The sequence below is a fragment of the Melospiza melodia genome, chromosome 3, assembly GCF_035770615.1.
Source record: "Melospiza melodia melodia isolate bMelMel2 chromosome 3, bMelMel2.pri, whole genome shotgun sequence".
Lineage (NCBI taxonomy): Eukaryota > Metazoa > Chordata > Aves > Passeriformes > Passerellidae > Melospiza > Melospiza melodia.
The window spans coordinates 52,238,074-52,256,266 of record NC_086196.1 but is presented as its reverse complement, the minus strand read 5'-3'; the positions used below and the strand labels follow the sequence as shown (position 1 = coordinate 52,256,266).

The 18,193-nt window shown below is 40.5% G+C and overlaps 1 long non-coding RNA gene across 1 annotated transcript; it reads right to left on the bottom strand.

Moving 5' to 3' along the window:
* Positions 1-900: 900 nt before the first annotated feature.
* Positions 901-14,105, bottom strand: LOC134416753 (uncharacterized). The gene is made up of 5 exons (XR_010027363.1): positions 14,067-14,105; positions 11,401-11,594; positions 7,197-7,312; positions 2,401-2,536; positions 901-1,156 (listed from the first exon to the last, which is right to left on the bottom strand). It is a non-coding gene; the product is annotated as an uncharacterized LOC134416753 (long non-coding RNA).
* Between the last annotated feature and the right edge of the window lie 4,088 nt (positions 14,106-18,193).

The following is an 18,193-nucleotide window of genomic DNA, read 5'->3' as shown; positions in this document are numbered from 1 at the left end:
GGATATATTGACCAAAATCCTTTCCCTTAGATCTTTGGCTTCACCCTTATCAGGAGCAGCAGGTCCCTGAACCTGACAGGGAACTTTCCTAGTCTAGAAACCTATGTTATTCCCAAGGTATTCAGATGTACATGAGTTCCTTCTCAAATTTACAGTAAAATGAAAGGATCACCCCAAATTCTCCTTGTGTTTACAAGGGTGATTCAGACATTTCTACAGAAAACAAGAGAACAGTTTTAATCAACTAATACTCCTTTACCTTATTTCATATATCTGGCAGCCTTGATTCAACCGGCAAATTTAGATTAATAGAAGAGCTGAGGTAAACCAAGTCCATATTTGCAGGATTGTTGCAAAAATTAGGGTACAAACCAACATACAGGTGTGAAAAAATAGGGAAGTTTAAGAAAGGAGAAAGATAGCAAAAGCCAAGAGCAAGATCTCCTTATTTCACTTTTAAGAGGATCAAAATGAGCAAGTGATACATAAATTGTCAAAACCAAAAGTCAAGGTATTTCTCATGCTAACCCAAAGAATAATGTCCTTGAATAATCAGGCTGTAGTACAATCAGTCATGAAAACCACTTGTTCACTTGTTAATGTTGGGCAAATTAATCAGACTCGCTACATATTCTGTCACAGAAGCTTTTTTTTTTAATTTAAATAATTGAAAGATTGGATTAGTTTGGAATTAGAATTTCATGTGTCTTTTCAAAATGTAGTTCAGTTTTCCTTTTTCTAGAGACTGGGATGCTTTTGGTTTAACAATCAGAAAAAACACTGTGAGAGAAGAATTACACTAAAGGGACAACACCGTATTACTGGGCTTGATTCTCAAGTGACACAAATGAGCACTGATCCATTGATGCTAACGAGTCACACACTCCTACAACACTTAAAGATCCGGCTTCTTTTCTTGCTGCCTTCTTGCTCTCACTTTTTACAGACAGTTTTGGTTTGGGGTTTCCTTTCCCTCCTCCCCTCAACTAAACTGCCTAAATATTCAACTACCACCAAGCGTGTAAGAAACTCAACTTTTTGATTTTGTGTCCTCAGGTTTTCTTTTGAGCTGTTAACTATTACAGCCCAGTGGAAACAGCAGCCAAAAGTCTTCACAATCCTGTTGGTTCTGTAGTTTATTCTTCAACCTTCCAGTCTGAGAAAGATGATATGAAAATATTAGATTAGTAAATACTCAAACCCAAAAACAACAAAAAAAAAAAGATACCAAACACCTTGCTAAATTTTAGAAGAAGTTCTAGAGATATAACAAGGAATGAGAATACCCTAAAATATACTAAGCTTCCCCTTGAAGATGGGTCAAATCTGTTTATTCCTCCCTTTGCTGTTTTCTGAGCATCATCTTTCCACTCAGAGGAAAGCAGCTTTTTTTTTCTTACTCATCAAGATCCTTCAGGAATTACAGGAAAGGGCTCCCACATTAGTTGTGCTTTTCCTGAGATCAGTCTGCAAAGTGGAAAAACTGCCTGGCTATATGTTAAGGACACTTTGAAGCCTGCTTCCTTCCCCCTCTCTCAGTACCTAGGTCAGCACAGATTAAATGTTTGAAACTCCATACCTAAATCCTCATCTTCTACACTGTGTAAAATTTCCTTCAAGTCTTAGTAGCTTCCAAACCCCCTGCCTGATAAAGGAGCTCCAGACCGTGTTATCTAGGTTGGTAACACAAAATAACATGAGATAATACACTGTGGAGAGTGCACCTACAAGGTGTATGAGCCAAATGCATATGGGAGAGATATGTGGGTGAAACAGAGCTGAAACCAGAGTCAGGGGCAATCGAGGAATTAGATTTATATGCCCAGACAAAGTGCTCTGCACTTCAATGAAAGCTTTTCCCACATTGTCTGGTCTGCCTCTGAGAGCATCTCAAACAGTGTCTGCAACCTGCTAGAGGACTGGCTCTCAAAAACAGCCTTATCACACACTGATTTGGGTCTTTGCAACCATTTATGTTTGTGTATATCAAACTGTACACCCCTGTGAACAGAGGACAAATACCTAAACATTCCCACAGTAGTAATTAATTGCTAAATCGAGAGAGGTATTTTTTTCTCTGAAGTCTGTGTTGCTCTCTAGGATTACTGAAACTAAATTTCGCTTGACACCACTCAAGAGATACCCCAACACCATAACCCCATGTAGGAGAAGCAGAGGATTTAAGATTATAGGATTAGGATGTTTTTACTGTTCTAATTCCTTCTTCATCACTGACATGTATATGTGGAGATTCACCCCAAACTATTCACTGTCCTGGTTAAAAACAGAGGTTTCACTCCTTTTTCACAGCAGGGAAGTGTTCACACTGTGACTGATACTAACAGGCTCTCTGGTTAGGGAAACCAAGAACAGGGTTAGAAAAGGGTCTGAGACACTGACCTGTGTAGTTTTCTTTTGGTCTCTTTGGATTAGAAGAAAAACAAAACAAAACGCTAAACCAGACAGCAACTGTATCACATAAGGGGCACTCTTCTGCATGGAAGTTCTGAGCATGCAAGGTTTCATTCTTCTTCATCTTCAACAGACATTCAAAAAAAAAAAAATTGAGATTTATAAGAGAAATGGGCATTTTAGGAAAACAGATGCTTATAAATAAACCAGTGTTATCTGTAGTATTTTTCAAATGTTGAACCATGCAAAGCCTTCTAGTAGGCAAAATCCCAGACATGGTTATTGCATTCTTTTGTATACAATAAATATATATTTCATATAATGTATAATTTATTATATAAAATATATAAATATATCTTGAAAAATGTCTGCTGCCTTTTCAAATTCAAAAACAATATTCAAAGAAAATGTAACTTTAGAAGCCTAAAAGGACTAAGGAGTAGTCTGAAGTACAAGACAATTTGCAGTGGGGCAGTTGATGTCCAAGGATGTCCGCTTGAAAGCAAAATAAAGTTTTGGTCAGTATTTTTTTCCCCTTCCAGTAGCTGGGAAACAAAGCACAAAACAAATGACAAGTAAACATTCAGCCACAGGAAGCCATTAACAACAGTGGGCACCAATTAGGGCCCAGCAGGTATCCTTTACACCGCCTGGTGCTCTAGCTCCTCCTCAAATACTTTGGCATAACACTCACAAACTCAGGCTTAGGAAACAACAGGCTGTTTCATTTACTCTGCAATTTGTAGCCACATATTCCTGCTGATAGGCCCATAAACCTGTTTGTAGTCTTCTTCTGTTTCCCTTCAAGTTTGTGTCATTAGAAACTACAATTACTGTCTGTCCAAAGAGAATACTCTTCAGGAAAGAAAATAAAATTGAGATACTGTGATCCTTTTCCTCTTTGTCTCTCTCTCACTCCTTTTCAACTTCTCTCTTGGAGGAGAATGCATAGCACAATGGCTGATGTCAGGCAAATGGGCTCACTGAGGAAAATATGTGTGAATTCTCAGATTTTTGCAACAAGGACACTATTTCGTCAAATCACAAATTTTCCAGTAGAACAGAGTGAAAAGCATACTGTTCTCAAAAGTAAGTCAAAGTTTACAATAATTAAAAAAGAGTAAAAAATATATTCTACTTCAGCCAAAACCATTGTACAAAATAGAGTTTTGAGATCCTTATATCAACTGTAAAATATTTTGTATCTCCTATCCAAAAAAACCTCAATAAATTACCCAAGTCTTTTAAAGTCACTCACAGATTGTGCCTTACTTTTTCCCTTAGGAAGCACAGAGTTTTATTGAAATGTGACACAAACTAAGATTCTCATCTTTACATTGAGATTGTAAAATAGAAAATAACAAAGCAAGCTACAATCTCCCAAACTGAGATTTTACCAGCTTGTCACTATTTTTCTGAAATGAAAAAGTACTTTAATGGCATTATAGCACTGCAAAAAGCAGAGGAAAATCAGAGTCCAGCCCATAGAACTGAGGGATCTTCCTAGTGCATGTCATGATATAAAACAATGTGGGTGAAACAACCCATTCAACTCCACTAAATCAACATTTGTCTTACAACCATCCACAGCCAGGGTGCTCTCCTGTACCATTTCTGTTTCTATCTTGCCAAATGCAAGTTAACCAAAACATTACCAGTTGGAGCTTGAGAGTTTCTTGATGCTTTTGGCATGACAAGACTACAAGGAAAGCAGATCAAAATTGCGCTAATTCAGAGCTCTCCGTGTTTCTCTTTGATTTTCCTTCATTTTTAATAATTTTTCCACTGTTTTTTGCTGTTCGAAAAAAAAAAAAATCAAAGCAAACATCAGCAAATGAATAGTTTACTTTCCACTTGTACTAAATGTTAAATTCCCACTGTCTTTTGGCAAAGGTGTGCCCAGTTACCCAGCTCTTTGTTCCCTGCACTGCCTCCTCACTCCTCACTGCTGCTGCTCGGCACTTTAAGGAGACCCTGTGGCCACCAAGGTAGAGAAACTCAGTACCTGTCTGATTCCTCTTGGCTCAGAAGGGAACCAAGTGCTGAAGGCTCCACATCACTGTTTCCTGGCATGCTGGGACAGGAGCACTGTGTGCCACAAGGGAGTGAAACAACCCAGGCACTGATATTCCTCAGCAATACAGAAAAATGACACCTGAGGAAGCCTGAGAACAGGAAGGCAAACCAGCTTGCCCATTTCTACAGAGCTACACTTATCAAAGAACTGGACTGCGTGGACTCTGCTGATGTGCTGCTCCATGAATTCATGTGAGCTCAAACACCCTCCTCCACAGCTAAAAGACCACAACTATTGCGGACATTTAGAGAATTTTCACAATGAGGTTTATTTGTTCCATTTGAGCTTAGTCTAGGCTGGCCTTTCCCAGGTACCACACTGACTGAGGAGTTTCACCCATTGCAATGAGAGCTTCCCTGCTCATCTCTGGGAAGGGAGCAGTTGTGCCTGTGTAACTTCTCATGCACGCATTTCAGTTTTACCTTGGTGCTTCTCAGAAAGAAATTTGAGACAGACAATAACACACCTAAATACTGATCATCTCAGTGCACACAAATCCATGCACAAAACACCAACTAATAAGAAAGGTGTTATTTGCACAACTGAGTGCATATATATTATCAACCCTTTCAGCACTAAGAATATATCTTTCAAAACTACATCTTATACTCTAAGGCCAAAATAGGGAGTGCCCCTGCTCTACAGCCACCTAGAAATCAAGTGGCTTCTCCAAGCCAGTCATCTAGGCTCCTTCTGTAGTCAGGCAAGAGAGATAAGTGTCTCCAGGTTGCCATTTATCCCATTCTAGGATAGGTGAGTAAAACAGGTGAGATGAATCCCTGGCATGGTATCTGCTGGGGGAGGGTGGGGAATTACTTCCTAGATTACTCCCTTAGGAGAGATACTTAACTTTTAGCAGCTAATGTTGAGAGGAATCCCATGCTACAAGATTAGGGAGGATTATAAAGATTCACATGCTTGTGAAAATTCCCATTATATTAGGCTTACAAAGAAAGTCAAAATTTAAATTTCCCATGCAAAAAAAACCAGCTCATACTCTCATTCAAACTGTAGATCACTATGTCTATTATAGTCAGAGATTTGTGGAAGTTTTGTGTGTTTTCATAAAGAAATAATGCTGTTCTATTTTCCCAAGAAAATGAGGTTCACATTCTGACTATTAAGAAATTGTCTGTTGCAAACCTGTTAGCCATTTAAGTATAACAGAACACATACAAAAACACTTGTAACAGTTAGTGGGAGCATGCTACCAAGTAAAGGACAGATCTGTCAGTACTGCCAAAGAGGAAAGGTGGGAACATGCCATCACTCCTGAGATCAGAAATGAAATTTAACCCAGGGAAGGCACTTGTTTAGCTCACCGTTTCCATTCACCTGACACCACAGTGTCAGTTGGAGACAAAAGTTTTCCACATCTGCTGCTCTTCAGCAGTTCAAGGTTCTGTTCAGGTTTTGCACAGCATCCCTGCAGACAGTAATAACAGCTCTCACCAGCAGTGTCTGTCAATGGTGTCTCCTGCACTGCTGGAACCAGTGGCACCACTTCTTTTTCTCCATGCCAGCTAAGTGTGTGTTAGCATTTGCTGCCTATAAATGCAGGTCATTCCACACAGGCAAACATCTCAGAACAAAAATCTGCTCAGCACAACAGGACACAGTTTGCAAGTTCCTTTAAAACACTAATAGTTACATTAAATAGGGCAAAATATTGAATACTTAGATGAGATTCACACCTGGCATTATTACGAGGCTAACTCTTAAAGAAATTGAAAAATTCAGACTCGTACTAGTAACATATATAACCTTCAGTCACAGTTTCTCCCTGCACGGAAAAAACAATGTGCTAATTTACATGCTCTGAATAAACTAAACTCAGAAATAGGTAAAGGGGCAGACATTGCATTTACTGTTTTGCACTGTTCATTTTCTACCATCACCCTCTTTAGTATTTTCCTTTCTCATGTCAATTATTTACAAAAGGGGAAGAAAGCATAAAGACATGATTAAATGACATTATGACTAAAAGTGGTTCTAAATTCCAGAAGTTAGAGTCTGATACCAGAAAGCAAGTAGAACATGGACATGAGACCTGCCTTTCTCTGCATTGCTGTGGCCAGTTGAAAAGATTCACAGATACCTACCAGCATTATATTGATATTCCAGTGTTGAAAAGCAACTGTCACAGTCACAATTGAAATGCCAGCCTACACACAGTGATTCACATCTTGTGCTCCTTCAAATATAACTATACTCCTGTCATGCTAACAATCCCATGGAAATCCAAAATGGGTGAGGAGAGGAGCAAAAGCTTTCATTTCCCAGTTACTTTACAAGCAAGCATTTCACCTGTCTTGGCCTGGAGTCTGGTGCTGCATTCCAGTCGTGCGAGCACCGGGAAGGCTGGGCAGGTGTGAAAGGACCGTAAAACAGAAACACCAGAAGACTCCAGGGAGATCAGCAGGTCACACAGCACAGTTTTACAGCCCCAGTCTGCAGCCACACCAGCTCACAGGCAGCCAGAGCCTGGCCTTCTGCAGGCAGGGAGAGGAGCAAAGCAGTGCTCCTCATCCCCTGGATGCACCCGCTTGCTTCCACTCTCCATAACCCGTCTCGCACGCCCATTCCCACACGGAGCAGCTGTGAGATTGCAGTTCACAGAGGTGGTGATTTTGAAGCATTAAAGCATGTCTTTTGGTGCATTGCTTCACTACAGACATAAGGTGTTATGGGGGTTTTCTTGTACTACCTGCTACATCCAACAGAGAAGCAGATGCGGGTCCTCTGTTAGATGAGAATCCAGCTCTCCGTTTCTCCTGCAGTCACTTTTCCCCTCTTCCTCAACATTCTCCAAATTCTTTTCTTCTGAAGAAAGCATTTGAGAAAAAATACAAAATTACCATCCTTTAATCCTACACACTTTCATTTTTAATGCAGTCTATCATAACCAAGCCTGCAGTCTTTAGGTTATTTTTTTTCTCAAAATAAATAGCTATTGAGATTAAAAACGAGTGATTATCTGCTAATATACCAATGAACTGCATGCCCAAGCTAAAGATTTTAAGTTTTACACACTTCATCAGTACAAATGACTCCAGAGGACCAGGAGTGTCACACCTCAAAAGATGCATTAAGGACACAATAAGATTAATGAAACAAGCAGAAGCTGGGTGCACATCCCTGTCCACATCTGCATCAGCACAGCACAGAGGAGGCTGAACATGCAGAATGAAAGTCAGTGCTGAGAACCCAGCACCCACCTAGGTGGTTTTTTTTTTTACTCTGAGCTACCTCTAGCATGGAGCTGTGGACCACAACACCCACTGGCAGCTGGTACACACAGGGGAAAGCAAGTCCATCCATCCCACCTCAGCCCCACTCCATCATGGGAGCCTCCATCATGAGCTGGAGGCTCACTTCAAAGTTGGTCTGAGGCAATTAGCTCTAAAGACTTTTGCTACATAAATATCAATAGCAATATTTCAATGTATCTCAAATACTTCCAGTTTAAAACAGTTGGCATAAAGCCAATTTAAAGTTTGTCAGTAGCCATGGTCACTTGATTAAATATTCTTATTTTCATCACCACTGCTGTTTTCCTGCTCTATACCCAAAACACTCCAGGGCACACCATAGCCATGCAAACATGCCTGCAAATGGACATGAATGAAATTAGACATCCACAGGCCTTTACAACAAAAGAGCTGAGCTATTCATTTCTAAAAGTGTAGTCTCCCTCACAGGTACATCTTGTGCAGAAAAAAAATTGCTTGTTTTTAATCTTAAATCTAACTTAATTTCCACACTTATATTAAATCCATGTATATAACTCACTGTGGAAAACATACAATTTTAACAAGCTTAAGATACTAGAAGAGAACTTTATCTGTTGCTTCTTTTTAGGCTTTGAGGCCCACATGACATAGTGGACAAGGCTACAAAAGTTCAACCATCTTGTGGGTGCAGGCCCAGGCAGAGGAGGTCTGCATTTTCCAGTCACCCATGTGTTTGTTTGACATAAGATATAATGGGAAATAACGCTGTGGAAGCCCCGAGCAACAATGTGTGAGGCACTCCTGCAAAAAGAAGCATTAACATACTTTTACAAATTGTTATGACAACTTAGTAATTGGATACAGCAACTTTTCCAGACCTATTGGCACATGAGTGTGGGAAGAGCTTGCCTAGAGGCTGCTGGTTCTGCAGGACAGGAGCTGCAGGCAATTCAGGGATCACTTTCACTGGCAGCCACAGGTCAGGAGAATAAAGGGAAAAATACTTTGGAGAAAAAGCTCTAAACACAAAATTTAAAAATAGACTTTTGATGGTTTGATCAACATGAAGCTACTGGAGACTGAACTGTTGCATTAGATTTATTTCAAGAACATAAATAGTTGGTTTGATTTTAAAAGCATCAGACTCCATTACCATAGGAAGGTTTTCTTAGCCCTCAAGCTTTAACAGAATCACCTAAGTTTTTTAAAACAATTCCTAACAGTTCATGAAGCACATTTGGGACTAGGCACTAGAAAAAGGGTGCATACAAGGATCTATCCTATTCCTTCCCCACCTGCAACCCTCAGCTCTTGCTTAAACTAATCACTGAATTTTAAACTTTTACAAACCTTTTATTTCAGTTTAGTGTGACCTATGTTAATTCAGTCTAAATCCATTGCTTACCAACATAAGCTAAACAGAGGGAATTCTAAATTAGAATGACTGCTAAAAACAAGGTTTTCCCACTGCAATATCTAAGTCTGTATGAAACTGACCCAATCTTTAGAGGTAATTTTGTAGTTAATAAAGCCCTAAAGTACTCAGAAACAAGTATGCTGCTATTGTTCGTATAAATGAAGCAAAACTCGTAGCACAGAGCAGCCTTTGTAGCACTTTCTTGATAAGATTTTGATAGAATACAAGTGAAAATACTCTCTGCTCAGCATTTCCCTAACCTTTACCTATAAAGAAAAAAAAGGCACAGATGCATCAATACTTTTCAAATTGATTGATATTTTACACAAGATAAAATTAAGATTCATATGTCATGATTAAAGCAATTCTCTCCCAATGTGACTGTGTCACTCCAAAAATAATTCAATGCACTATTCCCCTGCTAAGTATGGAGAAAAGTGTTTCCTTTAGAAGAGGAAATTCTCTTAAGGAAGTTGTTTTAAGCTAAATAAAAGTTCAGGATGAAGCCAGCAAAAGGTGTGAAGGATTTCTCTTTGATTTCCCAGCTTGTGTATTTGGGCTCAGACACAGACTACATTTTATGCACATATTAATAGGATGCTAATAAGCCTACAACTCTGCTTTGACGGGGACCTGTAGAGACAACCTGATATGTGGCACCAGATATAATAGCTGTCTTAAGCAGGAGATTTATTTCCTCTCACACAGGGGGTCAATCAGACAACATATTTTTTAATTACAAGCTCAGATGAGAATGTTGTGCAAAGTTAGGCTGTTAATTTTGCTGTAATGTTTCTCTGTTAAAGTAAACCCTCAAAAGACTGAAATAGAACCCAAGCCTTTGAGACTAACTAGGAGCAGCTTTTGCTCTTCACTGGTAACCTTACAAGCAACATGAGGCCACTCAGTTGCAAGCCCTCATAAATTACTAGGTCACAAAAACAATCCTGCTATCAAAAGCACAGAAATTGGCAGCATTTATTTCAACAGCTTGCTGCATCCCATGGAAAACTTGGAAAGAGAGTCTATCTAGCTGTAAACTGCAGAGATATTTCAAAGTTAAATCTTCTTAAAACAACACTGAAAAATTTATAAAAGCAATAAAAATAAAAATGAAAAAATAGTAGTAAAACCAATCTCAACTATGTATTTATCCAAATTTCTCTTTATCATTTAAAAAATAATCCAGAAATTACATCTCCTGTATCTGGTGCCACACATCCTAAAATTTAATTTAGCCACTCATTCAAGCAAGGCTTCCATATACTTTCTCCCCCAAACAAACTTTGTTTTCACCATTTCAGCTTGGGGATTTTTTTCATATTTCTTGAACAACAAAAAGAGATTAGAACAGACCTTTTTCATCGTCCGACACTAAAAAAAGGCCTTTTACTTGAACAGCAATGAAAAATGGAATTTAAAAGATAATTTTAAAAACCCTCACAATGCACAGATTATTTTCATTTTAATTTGAAATAAAAATTCTGGAAAATTGTGATTATTCTTAACCTGTCGATACAGAAGCTTCTGCCTTTTAATGTTTGCTTTGATGGAACTTAAAAAACTACAACAAGAAGTTTTCTTGTTGTTTTAAAAAAATTCTATATGGCTTAAGCATTTTACATCTCAAAAAAATATATGTAGATAGATAGAGATATATATTTTTCAATATAAATATATTTTCAGTCTGGTCAATTGACCAGCACGTCTGCATACAGTTACTTGTAAAACTGTGTCAAATATCTTCTCCTATTCTGGGATGAATCTCAGCTTCAAACTTATTTCTGTCATTTCAAGGCTTTACTGACAATGACTTCAGCCATCAACAAAAAAAATGGACAGTTGTCACTCATCAGTTGCTCTTATCTGTCAGCTTGAAGACATGGATGCATTTCTATTTCTTAAAGTGAAATAAATGAGTATAGTTCTGAAATTACAGAGTAAGCCATTAATTTGAAAGTTGACTAAATTAGATTCCCCTCCTCCTTCCTGTAATTTCTGCTTAGGGAGTTCCATTTGTTCCCTTGACCTTCTCCTCAAGGGAATGAGCAGAGCAGAAGCAAAGTGCCCCCCAAAGACGTCTCATGCCTGCAAATGGTTCAAGATGCCCTCGTGTCCCTGCAACTGACTCCAAAGGGCTCTCATGAAAGTCACCCAGGGCACTCTGAAATGGGCACCTGTGCTTCTCCAAGGGGCTGTTCCTCTCTCACACAACTGCAACCACCACAGCTCCCATGGAGATAGTCTTCTGTAAATCTCACCTGCCCACATGGTCTCTGTGCTGGACACAAGCTGCCCATCCTCCTCACAAGGCTGGAAATCCCGCTTTGGATGACAAGTAGGAAGGTCCAGAGCTTCAGGCACCGGCTTGTCTTGCAGAGGGAGGAGGCCTAGGGGACCTCCACAGGGTCTTGAAGGCTGGGCCTTGATGTTTGTGTATCTGGTTACAGTGACACTGAAAGAACAGCAGCAAGTCAAGTAAGTACACTTGCAAAATCTACTTGGGTTTCCTAGCTGCAGGACTTAAAAAGCCAGGGTCAAAAGAGAAACGTTTAAGTCTTCACAAAGTGGAAAAACCATAAGCCAACCAGAGCTCAACCTGTTGCGCTGTGGTGCAGGCTACATACAGATATAAATGATGCAACATACAAAACACAAATCTGCTATCATTATAGTGCAATGGTTCCATATTGCTGGAGTTTCATACCTCCTTGATGTTTCTCACAGGCAACTCCTCTAGGCACTGACTCTTCCTTCTCCTCACAGCAGCCAGCTGACTCCAGTTCCCCTCAGCCAACCAACCCACTCTTTTATAGCACTCTTCTTCTTATTGGCTACAGCTGTGGCCTGGTAAAGTCTGGCCTGCTCCTAATCTTTAATAATTAGCCCAGCTGCAACTCTTCAGGGGATAAGATTACTTTCTATACTACCTTTATTTACTTATATTCTATTCCCCTGCACAAATAAATGCACTAATGGTCACATTCTGTATTGCAGGCTGTGAGATGTGAAGGGCACGCGTGCCTGCAGCCCTTGGGCAAATATCCTGCAGTCCTCTGGGTGCTGTTCAGACAATGCTCCAAAGCCCTTTTGTGTTCCTGGTTCAAGCGCTGTCTTTGAAACCAGCAGAGCATTTATGACCCTCTGCCCAGGCGCTTCCCACACATGTAAAATTAAGCCAGCTTTCTTCTAGTGGCTTACCAAACATTCACATCAACCTTGACAGGCTCAGTTCAAATTCTGACGCGTGGCAGCTGTTAAAGATCACATGCGAGTAACAGAATCCACTGAATGCCTTTTGGGAGGGGTCCAAGATACCTGAACTATTAGGAAACACAGATGATCTGTAGGTGATGGCCAACCCTGCAAAACTGAAGTGATTTGAACCCTATCAAAACTGAAATGATAGCATTTCTGTGGAAACACAAGTTAATTTTGATCTCTTCTGTCAGGGTGCCAAATATCAGAGTGGTGCAACAATTCCACCATTGTGGAAATTTGTGATACCTCCTCTGGGACACTGTGTGTATCCTACCATCACCAGCCACAACCCGAGTCCTCTGCCCTGCTGCCTCTCACCAGTTTTGACACCTAAGCAAGCCATCTTCACCCTCATCTTCCTCTCTCTATCAGCCCACTCAGGACTGGTTTGTAGCTCAGAACTCTCTCAGTGTTAACCACAAGAATGGGCTCACCCCAAGATAATAACAAACCATTCCTTTTGGGAAGATGAAATTTACCCTAAGGTCAACGTGATGAGGTCAGCAAGGAAACTAACCTTGGCAAATTCTCTTCACAGCACCTTAAGAAAATGTAAGTTTGCTGACTGCCCTGACAAAAACCCATACTTTTTTCACCAGTGGAGAAAAAGTTTAGCATCCCAGAAGAAGAATCTTAAAGGGACTAGAAGCAGTACTGACAACTGTATTGTTCTAAGATAAAGCTAAATAAGAAGAGAGAAAGAAGAGAGAAAGAAGAGAGAAAGAAGAGAGAAAGAAGAGAGAACGGATACCCCAAGATGCAAAAACTCAACTTATTTGATCTGGGATATTTAGGTTTACAACAACAATCTTGCCTTCACCTGCAACATGGAAGTATATTTTTCCCTTGTGGGAATGGTGGATAAGTGAAACCCACAAATGTAATTTTTTTTCTGTGACAAACATTCACATTTCAATCTAACATTCAAACAGAAAACCAAATCTTAAATCTATTTAATTGTCTTACTGCCTCCCACGGATGTTAACCGTGTTTTGCTGACCTCTGTAAGGCTGCCAGTGAGAGGTGATGAATTTTGTCTGTCTTGCCCTATATTGACTGTCTTTCCTTTGATTTTTCAATTCTCCCACTATCACAGAAAAACGGGCTTGATTTGGGGAAATTAGTTTACTTTTCTTACCAATCAGATCAAAGTAGGATAATGGCAAATAGAACCAAATCTTAAGAATACATTTCCCCCACCCACCTTTTCTTCCCGGGCTTAACTTTACTCCTGGCTGGGGAATGGGGGCTGTGGTCAGCTCATCACTTGTTGCTTCTTCTAATTCTTCCTCCTTAGTGGGAGAGCTCCTCACACTTCCCTGTCCAGCATGGATCCCCTCCTCAGGAGCCAGTCCTCCATGAACTCCTCCAAGGTGAGTCCTTCTCATGAAGTTCTCTTCATGAGAAGAGTTACAGTTCTTCATGAACTGCTTCAGCATGGGGCCCTGGCACAGTCCTTCAGGAACAGGCTGCTCCAGCATCCACTTTATAAAGGTGTGGATTGTTGGCTACAAAGGGGGAACTCTGGCAGGCTGCAGCAGGGCCATCAGCAGTCAAAGGCCCAACACACAAATAGTGCTGCAGGGTTACAAGCAATAGCAGAGCACCACACTTCCAGCCCAGGGAACACCCCTCACCTCCTCCACCAGTGCAGTTCAGCTCTTACCTACTTTGCAGTGCCAGGGCACCTGTAAGCCCCCCAAACTCCTGTGCTTCTGTGAGCACACAGATAATAATACCAGATTATTCAGGCAGAATAACCCCCAACACAAAACAGGAGCACCTGCCCACAATGAGATCATTGAGATCACCACAAAGTGCTGTCACAGGAAGTGTTCTGTGCCATTTAAACATCAGTCCCATACCACATGGGCTGCTCCAACAGGCCAGGCTGCTGAAGGCTGCTGCCAGGATGAGTCAGCCCTCAAAAGTCAGCCAACAGGCTGAAGAGTTTACCCTGAGGTGAAATGTAAACACCTGTGCCAAGATATGATCCATTAATAGATGATAAGCAATAATACTTTCGTGTTTGTTCCCCTCCTTTCCTAACCCACTTGCAAGCATTCTTCAGAAATCGATCTGGTTTTAATCTATGTTTCATTATGTTGCCTACATAGTTTATGGAAAAAATGTACTTGTGCTTTAAAATTAGTCTCCAATTCAAGTCACAGCAGACAGCTTGATGAACTCATTCATCTATAGAGACTACGGAGTTAAACTGAATTTTCAACTCAAGGCAAAAATGAGGAAGCAAGAATAAGAACATAATAATGTCTTGCATACATTTAGCTATGTTAGACTCTGCAGAGAAACATTTTAGCAGATATTTATAGCAGTTGTTTAGACTATTCCACATCACAGTCAAGGAGTTTTAAGTTTTCAAAAGAGAAGATGTAAGATAGGGAATGAAAAGTACTGATAGAATAAACTTAAAGAAACCCAAACAAACAAACAATGTCCCAACCAATTAAAAAAAGAAATCACAACAAGCCTGATATTTGGGTTGGGTTTTCTTGGTTTTGTTTGTGGTTTTTTAATAACAACACTGAAAACAAAAAACCCCAAATCTCTCACACCAAACAAAACCTAATAATAAATGTAATGTAATCTTCAAGGCAAACTCTTGGCTTGGCACTCAGGAGTGCTGAGTTTGGATGCTACAGTATCCAACAGCTTTGTCTGAGGCTCTTTTGGGAAGCACTGCTCACACTGTGTAAACTTTTTGTTGTATATTCCCTCAAATATTGAGACCAAAGTTTTCAGAAAGAAAAAAAGAAAAGACTGTAATGGCTTCGGACACCTAGTTAAGCAGCTTGTTTCCGAAAAGTGCTGATGAGCCAGGAGCTCCCATTCACTTCAAAGTGTGGGATTTGGGAATGTTTGTTGCTTTAAGATTTATGGTCTCTCTACATCCTAAATGAGAGATTCAAGAAATTACAACAAGTAGCTCATCTCCATTAAAATTAGAAAGAAGTGCTAGACTGATTTGTGGCATCTGTCCAGAGACCAGCACATTCATGCCTTCACTGATCCTGCTGGAGGAATAAATTAAAGTGAGGGTACCCCAGGGAAAGCTTTGCTAAGGAGCAACAGGGCACCTCGTCACAAAATCCTGGGGCTGAGAGAAGCCAGAGCACACGAGAGAGAGGAGAGGGTGCGAACTCTTTCTTTCTGCAGACTAGTTAGCAGGGAAGGAACAGAATTCAGCCCACAGCTCTGACTGTATTCCTGTCAGAGAGCCAGCTTAGCAACATTGTGTAAAAACAGAATCGAAGGCTGGGCAGTAACAGACCAAGACAGCATGTGGAAATCCATAGCTAAACAAAATAACACCATCAGGAGCAAAATCTTTGATTCAAATATGGAGAATTCTAACCATGTAGCAAAGCTGTTGTACAGCCAAGCTGACAGACCAAACCTACAAAACCTCTACAAAATCCCCTAACATTCAGATATTGATACCCACAGGGATTTTGGGGATTGGCAAGTCACCAAAATAAATGTGTTATTTCACTCCAGGCAGAATTATTCCTTCCTGAAAATATGGCATGTTTCAGCCATGAAGGTTTTGGAAGCTTTCTCCTCTTCTGAGGGGGTAAAGAAAAAAAAAAAAATAGCAACTGCAAAGGGTACGAGTCCATAAAGGGATGTCACTGTTAGCAACCTGAGTGACAGACAGGAAGGAGATTTCCTCAACTGGCATTTGGTGAATTGCAAGCTATAAAAACTGGAGATTGGCTGGCTTGTCTGCAGTTTCTGGGGACAGCAATTTAATTCTGTCTGTTACTAAAAGATCTTTTTTTATTTATATTATTTATTTCAGAATTTCTTCCTGAATCAAAGTAAAGCAAGAAAACAGAACAAATCACACTTATTACTAGGTTTTGTTTTGTTTTTTTTTTTTTTAATGACTGTATAACTAAAAAAGTGATCTTAATATCTCAGGTTTCTTTGCACCTATCATTGGAAAAAATTAATTTCTTTTGTAGTTATACTACAAATAGTCTTCCTTACACCTTATTTATTTTGCTTTTATCATGATTTTTGTACAGTCATTATTTTCCTCTTTTAAACTTGTGAGTTACTATTATAATGAATGAATTCTTGAAGCAATTAATGCATTATAATAGCAATTATGCATCTATGCTGAAGTTGCACCTTAATAATAGCCCACAGTAAAAAGTGATCTACTTTAGCTGAACCAGGGAAAGAAAATCCTTTCCTGCACCAAGGAAGCTCTCAGAGAAAACACAAAATCTTCCTGAAAAAAAATTCTTCTTGTAATTCAAAGAATTTCATAATGAATAAATATTGGCTACCCCTTCTTCCCAACATTCTCCTGCTCCTCAACTTCACACCTTTTTCTTCTTTTGCTGTTCAAGATTTTGTTTGACACTAAAATCAGACATTGAGATCTGATTTATCTGCTTTTGAACTTCCCCATTCAGCAACTCCTGGGAGTATAAATAGCATTTCTGTGCCTGTAGAGAGCCTTTTATATTTTAAGCTGGCACTTGAGGGGATGGGAGAAAGGAGAAGTCTCACGAAGTAATTTACACTTGGCAGATTTCTTTTTGTTAAAAAAGTGTATTTTTCACCTTATACACACACAGACACATATATATCCATCGTGGATAGATGGAAAATAAAAGGAAAAGCTGAAGGAACTCAAGCTGTTTAGCAAGTTGACACTATTTAAATAATAAGTCCTTTGAAATGCCATTTCACCTACTTGTGTTAAGACAGTCTAATCTTTGATATACACCTAAGAAATTTACCTGCATTATATATATAAAAGAAATTAATTAATGCAAAAAAGAAGAGGATGCTTAACTTTCCTCAGAGTGCTGCGGACCTCTTAGGAGCACGAAGATACTAACACTTCTATTTGATGCAAGTATGGGTTGGCTAAATTGGACATTGAGACATTGAGGGCGCAGAGGAACGAATATGAGCAAAACCACCTCGTACAGAATATAATTATTGTAAAGCACAGGCCAGTGGTATCTGCTTGGAGCAAATGTCCACAGCAATGGTGGCCTTTTTCCTGGGGCAAGAAGGCGACAGCAGATTTAGTCCAAGAATCCTTTTCCTTCCCCAGTTTCTGGAAGCCTCTTTTCTCTAAGCTCATCTTAAAACAGCCTTGGCGGGAGCCTTGTGCTGCTCGGCTGCCGGCACAGCACACACCGTTCATTCTCCGCTGACCAGGAGCCACAGAAGGCAGCATTCCCAGCTGCAGAAGGCGGCATTCCCAGCTGCAGAAGGCAACATTTTCCAGCTGCAGGAGGGAGCACTCCCAGCTGCAGGAGGGAGCATTCCCAGCTGCAGGAAGGAGCATTCCCAGCTGCAGGAGGCGGCATTCCCAGCTGCAGGAGGGAGAATTCCCAGCTGCAGAAGGCAACATTTTCCAGCTGCAGAAGGCAACATTTTCCAGCTGCAGAAGGCAACATTTTCCAGCTGCAGAAGGCGGCATTTCCAGCTGCAGGAGGCGGCATTCCCAGCTGCAGGAGGGAGCATTTTCCAGCTGCAGGAGGGAGCATTCCCAGTGCAGGCGGAGCATTTTCCAGCTGCAGGAGGGAGCATTCCCAGCTGCAGGAGGCGGCTGGCAGCTCCAGCAGAGCCCCGGCAGGTGGCACCGTTGACCCGAGTGTCCCTGGGCAGCGCAGTCCGTGCAGGGAGCGCCTTTGGGAGATGCTCGTGTTTCCGTGCACTGCAGGAGCCTCCTGGAGCCGGGATCAGCCGCTGCCTTACGGCGGAGAGAAGAGGTTTCGGCTGCAGAATGTGCCAGGCAGC